General features: G+C 36.5%; 1 non-coding gene across 1 annotated transcript; it reads right to left on the minus strand.

Annotated features, from left to right (window-relative positions):
- Positions 1-3884: 3884 nt before the first annotated feature.
- LOC126007712 (small Cajal body-specific RNA 18) lies at positions 3885-3964 on the minus strand. Its single transcript, XR_007495205.1, has one exon. It is a non-coding gene; the product is annotated as a small Cajal body-specific RNA 18 (non-coding RNA).
- Positions 3965-18716: the final 14752 nt, after the last annotated feature.

Here is an 18716-nt window from a genome sequence, read left to right on the forward strand (position 1 = left end):
ATGAAAACAGAACAAAATCCTGGCAAATAAGATCCAATGCCTCATCAAGAAGATCATTCACTATGATCAAAAAGGTTTCATCTCAGGAATGCAAGGATGGTTTAACATCCATAAATCTATCAACATAATGCACAATCAACCACAAAAAAAATAAAAATCACAAGATCATATCAATAGACACAGAGAAAGCATTTGATAAGGTTCAACACCCATTCTTGATAAAAATTCTCAGCAAGATGGAAATGAAAAGAACTTTTTTAATATGGTTAAGGCCATCTACCTTGCCAAAGGAAAATATTATTCTCAATGGAGAAAAACTAAAAGCCTTTTCTCTAAATTCTGGTACAAGACAAGGCTGTCCTCTCTTACCACTGCTATTCATCATAGTACTGTACTTGTATAGTGATTAGGCAAGAAAAAGATACCAAGGAAATCCAGATAGGAAAGGAAGAAGTCAAGCTCTCACTGTTTGCAGATGACATGATACTCTACTTAGAAAACGCTAAAGACTCTACCAAAAAGCTTCTAGAAACAATAGATTCATATAGCAATGTGGCAGGCTACAAAATTCACACGCAATAATCACTGGTCTTTTTATACACAAATAATGTTATGGAAAGAATGAACATTAAGAAAATAACCCCATTCACATTCTGCCACACAAACTCAAATATCTTAGAGTCAACTTGACTAAAGATGTGAAGGACCTATACAAAGAAAACTATAAAACCCTGCTCCAAGAAATAAGAGGGGACACGCAGAAATGGAAACACATAACCTGCTCATGAATTGGCAGGATTAACATAATTAAATGGCGATACTCCTCAAAACATTGTACAGATTTAATGTGATCAGTCTAAAGATACTCATGACATTCTTCAAAGAAGTGGATCAAACAAATCTGAAATTTATTTGGAACAATAAATACCCTTGATTAGCTAAAGCAATCCTTGAAAAAGGGAATATGGAACGCATTACTTTCCCCAAATTTAAACTGTATTACAAAGCAATAATTATCAAGACAGCATGGTATTGGAATAAAGACAGACCCTCAGATCAGTGGAATAGGCTTGAGTACTCAGAGAATTTTTCCCAGACATACAAGCACCTAGTTTTGGATAAAGGAGCAAAAAATCCTGAATGGAGCAGAAAAGCCTCTTCAACAAGTGGTGTTGGCACAACTGGTTAGCCACTTGCAAAACAACAAACTTAGACCCCCAGCTAGTAACATGTATGAAGGTAGAATCTAAAGCGATTAAATACCTTGATATCAGATCTGAAAACATAAGGTATATAGAACAACACATAGGTAAAACACTCCATGACATTGAGACTAAAGGCATCTTTAAGGAGGAAACTGCACTCTCCAACCAAGTGGAAGCAGAGACAAACAGAAGGGGATATACAAAGCTGAGAAGCTTTTGCACCTCAAAGGAAATAGTGCCTAGAATACAAGAGCCACCTCCTGAGTGGAAGAAACTATTCACCCAATACCCATCAGATAAGGGGCTAATATCCAAAAAATACAATGAAAGAACTGACAGCACTGACAGAACTTTACAAGAAAAATATCTAATCCCATCAAAAAATGAGGAGAAGAAATGAACAGTTTGTCAAAGAAGAAATTCAAATGGCCAAAAGGCACATGAAAAAAATGCTCTCCATCACTAATCATCAAGGAAATGCAAATCAAAACAACTATGAGGTACCATCTCACACCACAGAGATTGGCACATATCACAAAGAATGAGAACAAGCAGGGATGTGGAGAGAAAGGAACTGCTGGTGGGAATGCTGTCTAGTCCAAACTTTATGGAAAGCGATATGGAGATTCTTCCAAAAACTAGAAATTGAGCTCCTATACAATCCAGCTAGGGACACAAAAATACAATTCAAAAATCCCTTCATCACACCTATTTTCACTGCAGCACTATTTCCAATAGCCAGACTCTGGAAACAACTAAGATGCCCTTCAACAGATGAATGGCTAAAGAAACTGTGGTACATATACACAATGGAATATTATACAGCCATCAGGGGAGATGAAGCCATAAAATTTTTCTATACATGAATGTACATGGAATCTATTATGGTGAGTGAAATAAGTCAGAGGGTGAGAGATAGACACAGAATAGTCTCACTCATCTATGGGTTTTAAGAAAAATAAAAGACATTTTTGCAATAATTTTCAGAGACAAAAGAGAGGAAGGCTGGAAGGTCCAGCTCACGACATGAAACTCACCACAAAGAGTGATAAGTGTAGTTAGAGAAATAACTACATTGAGAACTATCATGCCATGTGAATGAATGAGGGAAATAGAAAGCCTTTCTCAAATATAGGCACGGGGGTGTGGTAAGGAGAAGGGAGATTTGGGACATTGGTGATGGGAATGTTGCACTGGTGAAGGGGGGTGTTTTTTACATGATTGAAACTCAACTACAATCCTATTTGTAATCAAGGTGTTTAAATAAAGATATAAAAATGGTGCATATATTATTGGGTTCTGAGACAACAGAAATAGTGGTGACATTGTTAGCAACCCCACTAATAAGAATAGGTGTATACAAATGGGGACTCAGTTCCATACTCAAAACTTGAAAGATGCTTTTGAAAATTCATTGTAATGAACAATAAAATCTTATCCTCTTTTGAGCACAGGAAGATTGACATCCCACGGGTGTTTGAAGGCCTTCCCAGTGTTTGAGAAATCAACCTTATCTGGGAGTTTTTCATTTTCAAGGTCTTCAATGTTAACATTGGTTGAACTATCAAGAATTTTAAAAATATAAGCGTCAGAAAACATTGAATCAATTTTATAAAGGAAGACTAAGAAATAAAAAAGGTAAGAAATCTGAAAAAAAGATTCAATGGATTGTAATGAAAGCTCTGTATGGCACCCTGAGCCCTGTTTTTGAAGTCACAGATGAAAATAGCTAGTGTGATTCAAAAGGGCAAAGCCCACAAATAAGAAATTAAATGATCCTACTAAGAAAAGGTTTTTTGGGGGGAGGGGAATGGAGGTCACACTTTTTAGTACTCTGGGCTTACCCCTGACTGTGCACTCAGGGATTACTCTTGGTGGGATTTGGGGGACCCTATGAGGTGCCAGGGATCAAACTTGGGACAGACTCATGCGAAGCAAGTGCTCTTCTATTGTATTCTCTAGCCCTGAGAAGTTATTCTTTGCATTTGTTTGTGCTCAGGGGTTACTTCTGGATCTAAACTCAGAAATTGTTCTTAGCGGGCTCGGGAGACCATATGGGATGCTGGGACTTGAACCACTTTCCTTCTGCATGCAAGGCAAATGACCTACCTCCATGCTATTTTTCCAGTCCTCTGAGAAGATATTCTTAACAAGATTGATAACTCAGATTTTTATTAAGGTTATGTGTCATACAATAACATTTAAAATGTAAAAGATTTGTTAAAACTGTAATAATTTTTATAGCTGCACAGTGTTCCAGATATGGAGTATCTTGGACCCTTTGGTAGTGATGAAATGCAGTAGCTCTACAGCGAAATTATAAAAGCTCATCAGAAAATAAACAGGGTGATCAAAAATGTACTATTTCAATGTTAATCTAAAAAAATCTATAATGCCCAGAGCAAAAAGATAACATGTATGTAATCTTTAGTGTTATAAATTAACTTAGCATAATAATTCAATAGTAACTTTTTGCCGCATTGAACATTTGTATATAATATGAATACTCATTCAGTATTTGTCAACCTGAAATATGGATTTTATTTATGTATTAAAAATAGTTTAACTAGTGTGAGAATATCAGAACAATATAGATGGAAAAAGTCAACCTGTATTTGATATTTTACTTTTAGAATTTCCCTAAAATATTTTTATTACTATTATTATTTTTTCTTCCCACGGTCTCAGTCCGTTCTTAGAGCTCCATTATCGAGTTTCCAAGAACTCAGATTGTGCAGTGGTCTTGTCATCATCCACCTGGGCTCGCAGACGCGGCGCAGAGACCTCCCCACTAGCACACCCTCCACCCAGCCCCACGCCCCTCTCTGCCAGACGCGTCCTAATCCTCTCCGGTCCTGCAGTGGGGCAGGATCATGTAAGGAAAATAACGCAGGCTCACGGAGGGGCTGCACAAGGGGGCCAGTGGTCCCTGACCAGTCACACCCGCCACCAACCCACCCGAGAGACCCAACACCCGCCCCCGACCGCCTGCCTCTTCCCTAAAGTATTATTCACCAAAAAGCTCTGTGGAATGAGTGGCTTACACTTTATTTTATTTAATATGTAAAATAAAAATGGAATACAAATTAATATGCAAAACTTTTAAAATTCTAGTTTAGTAAACCAATTATATTCATAATTATCCAATAAATGTGAAAAGGGGGAATAACCAATTTATAATACCATTTTAATAATATCTTTATTTAAGCACTATAATTACTAACATATTTGTAGTTGAGTTTTAGTATAAAAAAGAAAAGAAAAGAATATCCCCAGGGCCCAGAGAGATAGCACAGTGGTGTTTGCCTTGCAAGCAGCCGATCCAGGACCAAAGATGGTTGGTTCGAATCCCGGTGTCCCATATGGTCCCCCCGTGCCTGCCAGGAGCTATTTCTGAGCAGACAGCCAGCAGTTACCCCTGAGCACCGCCGGGTGTGGCCCAAAAACCAAAAAAAAAAAAAAAAAAAAGAATATCTCCCTTCACCAGTGCAACCTTTCCACCACCAATGCCCCCTATCTGTTTCCTCCCCCACCTCCTGCCAGTCTTCGAGACAGGCATTCTATTTCTCTCACTCACTACCATTGTCATGATAGTTGTTAGTATATTTATTTCTCTAACTAAACTCACCACTCTTTGTGGTAAGTTTCACAACATGGCTGGTTTTTCCAGCCCTCATCTCTATTTTCTCTGGGTATTATTACCATATTATATTTTATTTTTCTTAAACCCCACAGGTGAGTGAGACTATTCTGTATATATATCTCTCCCTCTGACTTATTTCACTCAGCATAATAGTTTCCAGGTCCATTCATTATAGGAAAGTTTTATGACTTCATTTTTCCTGATAGCTGCATGGAATTCCATCGTGTATATGTACCACAGTTTTTCATGCCACAGAGTCTGGCACACATCACAAAGAACAAGAACAATCAATGTTGGAGCAAAAGAAACTGTCATACACTGCTGGTGGGAATGCCATCTAGTCCAGCCTTTTTGGAAAACAATATGAAGTTTCCTCCAGAAACCTAAAAATTGAGCTCCCCTATGATCCAGCTATACTACTTCTAGGGATATACCCTAGGAACACAAAAACACAATATAAGAATGCCTTCTGCACACCTATATTTAATCAGTGCGACTTACAATAGCCAAAATCTGGAAACAACCCAGATGCCCAACAACAGATGAGTGGCTAATTTATAGTATCTTAATGTCTCAGTATGACAAGTACAGCATTTATTGTTTTGTTTGGAACATTGTAAAAACAACAACAACAACAACAACAAAAGACTCCAAATCAGCAGGGAGCTATCTGAAAGAAAATGTTGAAAATATTCCTTAAAAACTCGAAAGCTGACATTTTAAATACAAAGAAAAAAAATTGGCAAGACAGTTACTCTCATGATGTGTTTGTTCTATTTAGCAACTCTGGTATATTTTTTCTTAACAATGACAAAACCTGGATCCTGCATTTTTTTGGCCAAAGCACATCTTCTATGACACATTTCTATACAAACATTCTCCCACCAAGAGCATCACTCACCTTAAACACCAGAGGAGCGCAAAGCCAACATTTTCATTTACAGAGCAAATTTATCCCCGGGACTGAGAGACTCACTGCTCCTATTGATGTCTGCCACTAAACAATGGGACATCTGGAGGAGCTCAAGACCGTCAGAAAAAGTCTTTCATATTTTGCCCAGGCATCTACACTTGCAGTCTCATTCCCTCTTAACCTCTTTCCTCTCTATAAATGCTGGAACCAGGGATGGCACTCTGCTTGAAGTACCCTAAGGAGTGTGTTTTCAAAAAGGGAAATAACTAGAACAGTGAGTGAGGCTTTGATATTTCAGAAGCAGAGAAAAAATGCCTAAGAAAGATAAAGAAATGGCTAGGTTTTTATTGGGAGAGTTCTTCAAGAGCTGATCTTGGGCCATAGTTAAATGTAAGACCCAAAGAAATTAGGAAGGAGGGAATATTTACCAAATTCCTTAACCCAAATATATTGCTGGGAATGAGTTTTCCATTTCTAACGTTCATCTGGAAATCTCTCTTACCACAAATAACTTGTAACTACTTCTGTAAGTTCTTCTTTGTTTTACCTCTACTCACCACTTTTAAAGACATTTCAGTAAGAAAAGGAAGAACAAGGGGTTTTGAGGGATAATATAGCAGGTGAGGCATTTGCCTTGCAAGTGGCCAAACTGGGTTTGATCCCCAATATCCCCTATGGTTCCCCAAGCACCATCAGGAGTGATTCCTGAGTATAGAGCCAGGAGTAACCTCTGGCACCACTGGTCATATTCCCCCCCCCCAAAAAAAAAAGAAAGACTATATTGAGAAATAATCAGATATTTGGACATGAAAGAAAATAAGGGAGAGAGAGATAGAGAGAAAGAGAGAGAGAACACAAAGGATTGAAGGTTTGCTAAAGAACAAAAAATGAGAAGTGTTAGAAAAAGAATAATTTGTAAATCCATAGCCCCAGGCTGTTCTAAAACAGATTGGGCATATTTGTAGTTGAATCATATAAAACTACAATAGACTCTTCATATGCTATATATTCTTCTGCCTCTAACAACTTTCCTTTTGATTGCTTTATCATCAAGTTACAGTACCATTGTACTGTAGAATTTCATGGATATTTTTCAATAGTTCTATAGGTGTGTAAGGAGTACCACATATACCACCAAAGATCCAGTGCCACCTTATCCCACAAAATACCCTCCTTCCTCTTTTTACTTTATATTTTTCACTAAATCTGAAAGTTTATTTTTATTTGGCCAGTTTTTTCACCCTTCACAGTATCTGTGCATAGAAGTGGATGGCAGAACTACTTAAATAAGGTTACTTTTTTCTCAAAGATGCCTATGTTCCCTCGTCTATACTCTACTCATCTCTTATATAAAACTTCTTTTCACTTGACTTGTTCTTTACTTATCATTTATCAAGCCTTAAATAAATGTGTGATCAACCTTTTGAAAATTTGTGCACATTACAGTAGGTACAGAATTTGAAATTGTTTGTTACTTCTTGTTTCTCACAACTTTGATTGCACTAGTAGAATGAAGTAAAGAAATAATAAAGCATTTTCTTCACACAGCATACATGGTGATTTTATTTATTGATAATTCAACTGAGTTTCACCGAGTGCTTTGGGCTGTAAAACATACTTTACAAATGTTTCTCTTAAAATGCAGTTTTTCTGGCTTCTGGTTTCCTCTTGATAGTTTGTTCTTGGTGTTAACTTGTTCTCAGCTTTTATATACTTTCTCACTGTGTCTGCTATTTTGAAAAAAAAATAAGAAGTTTCTATGTCAAAAAAAAAAGTTTCTATGTCATGATCTTTTGAATACTAGTATCCTGAGAGATGTTGTGGACAAATTATTTTAAAATCCTAAAATAAAATACTTTTGATATGAATGCCTGCTCTCTAACCTGCCAAGAGACATGCAGCAATTTTGAGATAATGGAAGTACTGAGAAGTTATGTGCCAAAGCAACCACTTCAACTTTATTCAATCTATTCTTTTTTAAAGCTTTTTTGACCTCAGAATTTATCTTCAGGAAAAACTTGGTACCTGGTTTCTAATGTGGAACATGTTCTTATTAAATAGAGACAGTGACTTTCCACTAAGCATAATGTCACAGACTCTGACTAGTCTAATTAAAAGATGCATTCAGACAGAGGGGACCACTTATTCTAGGAGCCCCGGGGGTGAGAGAGGAGGTTATGGGAGGTAGGACAGGAGCGGATGTGGAGGGACAATTCGGTGATGGGAACTCCCCTGTTTTTATGTTAATATGTATCTAAAATATTATCGTCAATGATATAAGCCACTATGATTAAAATAAATATTATATTAAAAAAGATGCATTCAGGTATAAAGTGAGTAGATGGTGTTTTAATCATTTTTTAATAGGCCAGAAAAAAAGTAAATAGATATATAGCACACACTAACTCAAGATTGGCAAAGCTATCGTTGCTATTCTTAGTTATAAATATTTTAGCCTTAGAAATTCTGGAAAGTCAGAATTGGAAGTGAACAATAACTATGAAAGGAAAAATCTTCAAAAATTATCTTCCAGTGATTGTAATACCTTATAATATAATATCTAGTTAAAACCCTAAACAAAGGTGTTCCCTCAACTTCCTCTTCCCAGTAATCTCTTCCTTTGATATGTAAAAATCGACTGTATAGTTACTTTTGCATCTTACTCAACCTTCCCCCTCCTGGTATGGAGAGTTGGTTTGAATAAAGAAAGGATTTCTGGCTAAGGGCAAAGGCAGAGAGACGCCATGAGGCAAAAAAAGCAGACAGACTCTGATGACTCCTGAGTGCTTGGTGTTTTATTTCTCTCACTACACTGCTTCATCGGACTCATCCACTTAAGGGGTTAGAAACATTGTGCAGTCTCAGCACTCATGCATTTTTATTTTACAATCCTTTCTAAAAATACCTTATTTTTTTGATAACTAAAAAATAATTTAACCTGACACGATTTGATCCAATTTGTGGAGATATTTGAAGAGTTGATAGAAATAAGTATTTTTAAAGTGGCTATTTGTTTTTATTACTTTTATGGGGAGTATACTTTTCAGTACTTGGGGGGTAGGGACCACCCCATGCTAAGTCAGTGACAGGGATCAATAGGGCTGCATCTAGTGATTCCAGAAAGTGGGAAGGTTCTGGGTGTCAAACTTAGGACTGGCACGTGTCAGGCATGTGCTCTACCACTTGTATTATCTCTCCAGACTGAAAAATGTTGGTATTGTTTGCTGTTGTAGTTGTTGTTGTTTTGTAGGATGACACCTAGCAGTGCTCCAGGCTTACTTCTGGCACTTGGGGAACTGTGTGGGATACCAAAAATTGAACCAGGGTTGACCATGTACATGACAGATATTCCACCCTTGGTACTATCACTCTGGCTCCAGGAAAAAATATTTTTAAAGCATAAGGCACGTTTGGTTGAATGGGCCTATTGAATGATCCATGGCATATCACTTTCTTTTGTTCTCTTCCCTCTGTTCTGGGTTCCTGAAATTCTTTAAGAGATACTTATGGCATAGTCCTCCTGAGGGCAACTTGGAAAGAAATGCAAAATATAGTAGATTCATTTTACTTAAGGAATACAATATTATTACTCGATACCAGCCAATATCCGTAGTACTTTGTGAAAATAACTAATTTACTTTTTTAACTACATTACCTTGTATTTTTAGGAAAATATTCCATTTTTATTCTCATTTTAGAAATGAAGAAACAAATTACATTTACATTTCTATCTCCTTTATCTTGAGTTCTCTGGCCCACGACTATCAAAGGAAAGAGACATGAAGAGAATTTTGAGAAACCTCAAAGGTAGCAGGTGAGGACATAATGGGTAGAATCTGATGTGTGTCTTGAACTGCAAAGAAACTTGCACTGTATTATTCTCTGACTCAGGTGTGAACCCCAAAATTAAGCAAATCCAAACTTTAAATGTATCTTATTTAAAGGAGGAATTGAGGTCACTAGGTGGCATACTGAATAGTCACATGGTGCTTTATTTCACATGTAGATTTTAACATCATTTCACTCTATTGTGTTCTTTTATTCAGGGGAAAAATGGAGCATTTTTTGAGTGTGATGGTGGCTTCCTTTTTCTTTTGTATTTTAAACTTTCTTAATTCTTCCCAAGTATAGCTTCCAATTCCCCAACAATGATGCCCCCATAATGCTGAAATCCTTTAGAGGTCAATAGTTCATAATTACCTACTCAGGAAGAGACAGAATAATAATTTTTATCCCTAAACACACACAATGGAAAAAGCAATTTGCTTATCTCCTTTGTGTTGACTGTATAGTTTCTGGTATTTCTCCACCTCTATCCCAGTTTCAAATGTGCCTGGCCCTTGTATCCAGGTGTTTCTAATGTATTTTCTTACCCCTAGAAGCAATGGGGCTCCAGAATGGGGTGTACTTTCCACTTGAAGAGCATTAAAGATACAGGGTCTGTCCTCATTTATGGGGCAGGGCATGAGAATTGAGAAGATACAGATCTCATCCAGACTGGAAGCTATCTTTCCTTTTCAGGTTTTCAGGATTAGTGCAATAGGTCTATATTTCTCTGAATTGAGTATTAGCTTACATTATATGAATCTCATCAAATCTTATTGACACATATTTGTGTACAGTGTGTAAGTCAAAAATGAACTGAATATTTCAAAAATCTGGCCCACTTTTTAGTTAGTTTGATTGTTTTTTGGTTGATTCTCAGGGCATACTCCTGGCACTGCACTCAAGTATTGCTCCTGGCTGAGCTCCAGAGTGCTGGCTAGTGCTGGCAGGGTACCTGGGTCACCTATAGTGCTCTACTAGTTGCCCTCTCCCTGCAGTCCCTTCCCCCACCACTTTTTATCATTTGACAGTTGAGTGCAGTTTTTGTCTCTTCATGTCTTGAGGAATTCAGAATGCTCAGAAGGCTCCGCAAATAGAACTGGCACGATCTGCCTTACAGTAAGCTAGAGACCCTGTTCTAAGTAGACAGATAACATGTTAATTACAATAAAGCACATCCAGAAGTTTCTATAACTAGGTAATCTCTTAATAAAACATCATATCTTTGGCCTGTCAACTGTTTCCACTCATAGGGCATGACAGATTTCCTTTCTGCTTTTTCTCTCCATCTCAATTTAAACATCATCTAAATTGAAAGACTATCTTCTGTGTTTGAAATTTACTAAAAGGTCCAGGAGGCCTAGATGAACAACAAATCAGCTCTTCAAACCAATGCTTGTGTGTAATGTATTTTCACTGGGGTATTTTGTGGGGAGAAGAGGAATGTGAAGTTTGAAACTCTTTGTTGCTATCTATACATTGGAGATTGGTCAAAATGTTAAGAACAGCTACTTCTATGAATGTGACACAACCCCCTTTAATTCTGTTGGTCTGCACATCTATTGTTTGTTTGACTGGCAGTTTACCCTGGCCAATTTGTGTTTTACTAAGGGGATTGCTTGTCCCTAAGACATATGTGAATAAATGCAAATACACACGTTTTCCTTTCAACATTCTTTATTATGCATTAGTTTATTCCTTTGCTTGTGGAAAACTCAGCTTGAACTCAATATTCAAAGATCATCAGTTTTAATTAGAATTAAGAATTTGTTCCTAGCTTTGGTAATTATAAGTTGTGTTATTCATATTGCTCCATTGATTTGTCATTTATATTCATAATGATTCTAAATTTTTAGCCTAGCTAGAGAATCAGGATTGTCATTGATGTAAAAGAAAGAGGACAAGTGACATAGACTAAAAGAATGCTGAAGACTGAGTGATTTGTGAGAGGAAAGCTTAGAGTTGGTTTTGCACAAATATCAATTTCCCAACTGCAAGGCAAGAAAAGTGAATATATTAAGTAAAATTAAACAGGGCAAAGACTTTAAAGATTTTTCAGTGGTGGAGGATATTCACAGCGATAATAGGTATAGGAAGTACTGACCAGCCCTTCATATCATGTGGTCATTACATCATACTCCTGAAGTAAGCCACATGATATACCAAGTAAATAGTTTCCATGAAAAATGATCTTTTCAAGGGTTAGTAAAGATGCAGAATGATTGGAAATTCATAAACTACAGGTTAAAGGTCCTTTGGCCAGATAATTTCATAAACTGTTCGTCTCTACCTGCTGAAGTTAAAGGTGCACTTTCTTCAAGGCTCTGAAGTACCACTTCTCAGTGCCCAAGCAACACCAAAGCATTAACACTGTATAACCAAAGACAAGGGCAACCATATTTAGGGCAGCATTATTTGCTAATAATGCATGACAGGAAATGAACCAAATGTTCCATACAAAGTAGCAGGGATAAACACGTGTAGCGAATTCATCTCTTGGAATAGAGCAATGAAAAACAGAGGAAGGACCTGTGATCCACCACATCAGTAGCCACCTCACAAATGTCACAGTGAGCAGAAGACAGAGCTGTAAAACATGTGTGTAATGCTTTATTCCATTTAGATACACATTCCAAATGGGCAGTTGATGATAATTGAGGAAGAGGAGGCAATAGTTCAAAGAGGCCAAGAGGAGGGTTTTCTACAAAGCCTATAATAATATTGTTTTTAATATGGATAAATAATTCATGGTAAATATTTTTATGAAGTTGTTAATTTCTATCCCACCCCTGGCCTTAAATATGCTCAGAAGTTTAGGAGCTACTCCCAGTTTTACTTAACCTCATAGTGTGGATTTGCCCTTTATGAGGGCACTAGGTGGGCTCTCACCCAGATTACACTGAGTTTGGCATGTGGTTCCAGGAATTGTACTCAAGGCTTCTTACATACAAGTCATGTGCTCTGCCTCTTTGAACTCTGCCCCAAGATGATTTCTTTATTTTTATAAAAATTCACTTATCTACAACACATAAAAGATGTGCTCTTTATCCATATACATATAATACTTCCATGAACGATTTTAAATTTTAAATATTTAACCATATGATGTTTCCTTTCTTCCAGGCAGTGTTGCTGAGGCTGGTTTATGACCCAGTGCTTAGTGGAATATCAGTACTGATTTCACCTTCTGTCCGCACATATTCCAGTTCCTTTCAGAGAATTTTTTTTTGTTGTTGTATCCTTCCTGTGATGCAGTTCACTCATTGTGGGATCAGGTTCTTGAAGTAATATTCCCAGAATTTCTATTTTTTTTTCTTCTTTTGACCTTTTACTAAGATTTTTCAGTCTTTATCCAGAGAATTTCAGTGATTCTTCTGTGGCAGATATTATGGGCACCCAGGAAGTGTTTAGATGTTTTGGAAGCCAAACTTGCCAGACTCTCTGATTTACATTCTGTTTTGGCAAAGCAGTTTGTTTTATTCTTTATATCATTCTATTATTTATATATGGCTTCAGAACAAGTGAAACATATAGTCTGGTTATTGTCAGGATGTGGAGGAAGCTCAAACAGTGTGGAAACGTAACTTTGTAAATTCTTTCATGTGACAGTTGTAAGCACGATTTCTCAAAGTGTGTATACAGTGTGCTTGGATATCCTGTCTTGGGGAAAAGATGCCATCACTTTCGAAAAGGAAGAAATAAAGTCAGCTCTGAAATGATCCCAAACTATGTGAAGGCCATCTCTGGGCAGTGCCAATTTATGCTTTTATGATCTCCTGCAATTATTTATTTATAACCTCTTGCAGCTCTTAAGACACCATGTCAGAAAAGTTGACCATGGTATAGTCTCAAAAATAATTTTGCTGACAGAAAACACTGTTTTTCCCTTTCTGCATAGTACTTTCCTATTCAGAGTACAGTTGAAAATGCTGATTTGGTTAAATTGATTTGCCTGTGTAGATTTTAATCAAACATATAATCACTTGCAAAATGCTACAGGCTCAAAAATAACTGGAGATTAGTGTTATTAATTTAATGATGACTTCAATTACACTTAAATTGTGACTCTTAAAGTATGTGCGTTGTGGACAGGATGTAGGTAGCTATTGTTTTCATTTTACTAATGTTCTTTTTCACATTATAATTCACTATCTTTCCAAAGATATTTTTGGATCCAAACAACCTTCCATTAAATAAATCTACAGACATTTTGAAACAGCTAAGCAAATTAGCTTGTGCATTGATCTAGGCTTACAATCCTGTGAAAGAATATAAAAACACATTGTGAAAGCACAGAATTTGAAAACAAAACTATCTCAAAAAATGCCTGGTAGAAGCGAAACATTCTGTTCTCTCCTTAGCCAGATGGAGAACAACTAAGTACTTAATGTAAACAGTCAGTTTCCTTACAAAAATGGTTTCCTTATCCATGGTCCCCAAGATGCAATGTGCTTCCCTTTTTTTGTGTGAAATCTGAATAATGAGCACAGGTAAACCTTTGAGGTTCAGCTTGGCTTGGGCCAGGATCCACATGATTAAATGCTTATTCAAATCTCTTTCATCTGGAAGTCTTCCACAAAGGCTTGTTTTTGTTTTACTGCCTTTCTTAAAGCGGTTCAGTATTGCTAGTTTGACTTCCATCTCATACCAGAAAGGGAAAAGACATTGGAAACATTCTTTCAGTGATTTTCAAAAAAATTATGGGTTTGATTTTGAGTAAACCTTTGGCTTTGCTTTCAATTTTCCCAACCTATCCAGCTTAGTTTTTGAGGCCTCCTCATCATTGATACACTTTTGTCATTCTTATGGGCTCTACATTTGTAAAATAAATTGGAGAACTGAACCAATTATCAACATTATTCATTTTGTCTTTATTTTATAGCTATTTCACGAATGTGAGCATTTTGAAGATTCTTTTGACAACTTTGCATACTTGTAACTTGTGTCGTGGATGAAATTATTGAGATATGCAGTTTAAATTATATATTATATATAGATTAACATTTTGTAAAAATCTTGGATAATGAACCATTTATCTCAAAGGTACAGATATTCATGGTGAATATAAAGTAGGTAATTTCTTTCTTTTTTTTGGTGAAGCAAAATAGTTTAACTGAAACTTATTTAGAAATATATCAGGGAAGAAAAAAGAAGTTATGTGTTCAATGGAGAACATGGGCTTGAAGAACAAGTCTGAAGTAGATAATTTCTTATATGAACTTCCAGAAAACTCTAATATATGATAAAGTTCTGTGCTTGAAACACATTATTTGAAACTATTAATTCCTAATGAATCATCCTTTTATTCTTAGAAATGAGAATATACATGGAGCCAGAGACTCAAAAAAAGCATTTAGACCTTATAATGCCTTAACTTTTATGATCAGTCTGTAACATTAGACATGAATAGGACTTTCTGCTGGTTGTGAACACCTCAGAGTTGAGACTCACATTTTGATCAAAGTGGAACTCTCTTAGGAAAACAAGCTTAGAGCAAAGAGGATTGAGTGTATATTAGAATGGCAATGGGTAAAATAAAGGCATCCTAGTCTTGGGAAAACATAATTTAAAATAAAGAAGGAAAGAATTAGCGGAAGTGTTGGGTACCAGAACAGCCAATGTAGGTAGGGCCTTTGCCTACTTGCAGTCTAGCTTTAAGAAGCCCAATCAGAGAGAAGAAAGTCATGCCATCATTCATAACGCATTCTTCTATCCTTCAATGGTGCTAAATATGGGAAGCCAGGGTGATAGCATGATGTGGGGAGCATTTATCTGGTCCAGGTTTGATCCCTGGCATCCCATATGGTCCCACAAGTACTGCCAGGAATGATGCCTGAGCCAGAACCAGGAGTATCCCTGGCACTGCCAAGTGTGTCCCCCCCAAAAACCAGAAAAAGGTGTTAAATAGGTATATTGGTTAGCTACTTGGAGAGTTTTTGGAGTCTAATATAAACTTTAACATAATTGTTTAATCATATTTTTAAATTTTATTTTGACCATATTGACTTACATATCTTTCACAGTAGTATTTTAGGTACATATTATTATTGAATCAGGGAAATTCCCATCACCAAATTTGTCCTCTCTCCACCCTCATTCTCTTCCTGCAACCCATATCCCCACCCTCACCCCCCAGGCTGCTAGAGTAAGTGGTTCCCTCTGTGTCTAGCTTACTACTAATGATTATATATCTGTTTGGCCCTGGTACCCTCTCTTGTTTCCCCCTCTATTTGAGAGGTGGAGCTAGATAGTTTGAGTTTTGTGGTTTTATTTCAAGGAAAGAAAAGCAATAGAATGGGGTAAAAATCAAATAAGCTGAAAATGGGCGGAGTCGAGGCTTTCAACCTCAGTTTGATTGAGGACAGGAAAAAGGTAATTGATAAAAGACATTATATATGCTTTATTTTACAATTTCTTCAAGTCAGTTTTGCCAGGCTTATGGAGATAATTTGTTTCTGTTCTGTTTATTTCATTGGGTTTCTTTTTTGTTTGTTTGTTTTGTTTGTATGTTTTGTTTGTTTGTTTTGTTTTGTTTTGTTTTTGGGCCGGTGACGCTCAGAAGTTACTCCTGGCTATGTGCTCAGAAATTGCTTCTGGCTTTGGGGGGCCATATGGGAAGCCAGGGGATCGAATAGCGGTCCATCCTAAGTCAGCACATGCAAGGCAAACGCCCTACCGCTTGCGCCACCACTTCAGCCACGTCATTGGGTTTCTTTTAAGTAAGTACTTTGATCAAATGTTATATATAATATATATTAGTTTATGTGGTGTTAATTATTTAATATTTCAGTTATCTGTTATTTTTTCATTAAATATTCAATTGATATTTCAGTATTTTAAGACAGTATTTTTAGTTGTGGAAATATAAAAAGTGAAAAAAACTTCTTTGTTGCTTTTAGGAGGGCATACCTGGAAGTTTACTCTTGGCTTGGATTTCAGGGATCACTCCTGGTTGGCTCCAGGGACCATATGGGCTGGCATGAATAAAAGTTGGCTTGGCTGTGTGAGAGATAAGTATGCTACCCACTATATTATCACTCTGGTTTAGAACCATGTTTCTTAAAAATAAAAATTATAAGATACTAAAAATATTATTAAAAAAGCAACTAGCAAAAAGAGATATTTTGACTAATAATATGAAGAAAAGATAAAGAATAAATGTTTGCATCACATCATATGTACAGAAAATCCTTTCTTCAGCCCTGAGAACCTCTAAATTCAGTCATAAAATGCTTGAATGTGTTTTCTCAGTGTTGAAACCTAGATATTTCACTCTGATGGAAAAATTCCACTAGTGATATGAATTCTTGACCTTAAGGATAAACTGTTAGCCATAAAACCTCTAGAGATGATGAACCAGTTAGGCGTTTAGACTAAATAAACACTTTGATAATGGTTTGTGGAATGCAGCAATCAAAGAATCTCCCCAGCTTCACTCGGGAGTTGGGTATATTTTCGGGAATTCTGAGGACAGCTGTTCAAAACCATCAAATAAATCAACCCAAGAAGTAAATTCCTTCTCTCTTCCAATTATGGTCATTAATGGTTATCTGTTATTTTAGAGTCATAGTCAATTTTATACAGGAGATTGTGTTTGGTGCCCTTTTATGGTGCTATGGCAATTAGTCAGAATGGAATCATATCATCCTATAATTAATCAAAATTATAAACAATTTGATTATTTTTATTATAAATTATCAAAATTTTATTTTGTAGCTTTAATGTGATGCTTCACAAGTCTGAATGTTATTTATTAGGTGACTGCGATAGCATTTAATATCTACTGAGCATTTATTATGTACCAAATACCACTCTATGCACTTTATATGCATATCTTCATTAAATTCCCTAACATATATTAGAGAATTACATTAACATCTAAATGATTCACCAATAATACAGTCAGGATTTGAACTCAAGTAGAGCACACATTTCAGCATATATACTCTCACCAAGCTTCAATGGCTTCTAGCAACCATTTTGACTATTTGACGACCCCCGCAATTAATTAAAAAGGCAGCCCTAGAAATTTTATCAGGAAACCAAAGGCTTGGGAAGAAAGAAAGAAACCACAAAGAGAAAGTAAGTTGTTTCCAGAACTGCTAGTGACCTTGATTCCTTCATTGTTGACCTTTATAGACTGTTCTTAACACGGGAATTTGTTTTGGACTTTTACTTAAACCACTTAGGAAATGCATCAGCACTCAAAATATGGACAGAGGCAGTGAGTCATCCTCCAGAGAAGAGTGTGAAGGTCACACATTATGATAAGCTGCCTCCAGTCTGTCTCCTTCTCTCCAGGCTTAGGACATATGGTTGCTGTAGGTAAGTATTCCAGACTGTTTCTTTTTGGACAAAGGCTCTCCCATTAAACACTTTTTGTGCTAAACGAGAGAAGTGCTCACCTATTTGAGACCTTTAGCTTCTTTTTTTTTAATAGGTTTTTCGTCTGTTGTCATTTAATTTATATATATATATATATATATATATATATATATATATATATATATATATATATATATATATATATGTCTCTCCACAACTGACTGGACAGTAAAAGTTAAAATAAATAGGCCACTCGAACAAGTAAATAGAGCCTCCACTGGTGTATGTATAATATAACTTACAATGAAAGAAATTATGAGAGAGGACATTTGTTAAATCTAAGATTTAATGTCATAAAATGCTATTTTGTGATGTGCTTTAAAAAAATTCTTACGAACCCTTTTCCCCCTTTCTATTTTTCTAATAACAATGTGAATGATTTTAAAAGAGGTTCCTGGGGCCGGGCGGTGGCGCTGGAGGTAAGGTGCCTGCCTTGCCTGCGCTAGCCTAGGACGGACCGCGGTTCGATCCCCCGGCGTCCCATATGGTCCCCCAAGAAGCCAGGAGCAACTTCTGAGCGCATAGCCAGGAGTAACCCCTGAGCGTCACAGGGTGTGGCCCAAAAACCAAAAAAAAAAAAAAAAAAAAAAAAAATAAAAGAGGTTCCTGGTAGAAGATGTTGGCATATATGAGAAATGATTTTTTATGCCAGCTAATACATTGGCACAGTAATCTTGTAAAAATCTCTGTTGCTCTATAAAATAATCAGCACAATAGAAGTAATGATTCGTAATAAATGATCAAC

This window comes from Suncus etruscus, chromosome 4 (genome assembly GCF_024139225.1).
Source record: "Suncus etruscus isolate mSunEtr1 chromosome 4, mSunEtr1.pri.cur, whole genome shotgun sequence".
NCBI classification, from domain to species: Eukaryota; Metazoa; Chordata; class Mammalia; order Eulipotyphla; family Soricidae; genus Suncus; species Suncus etruscus.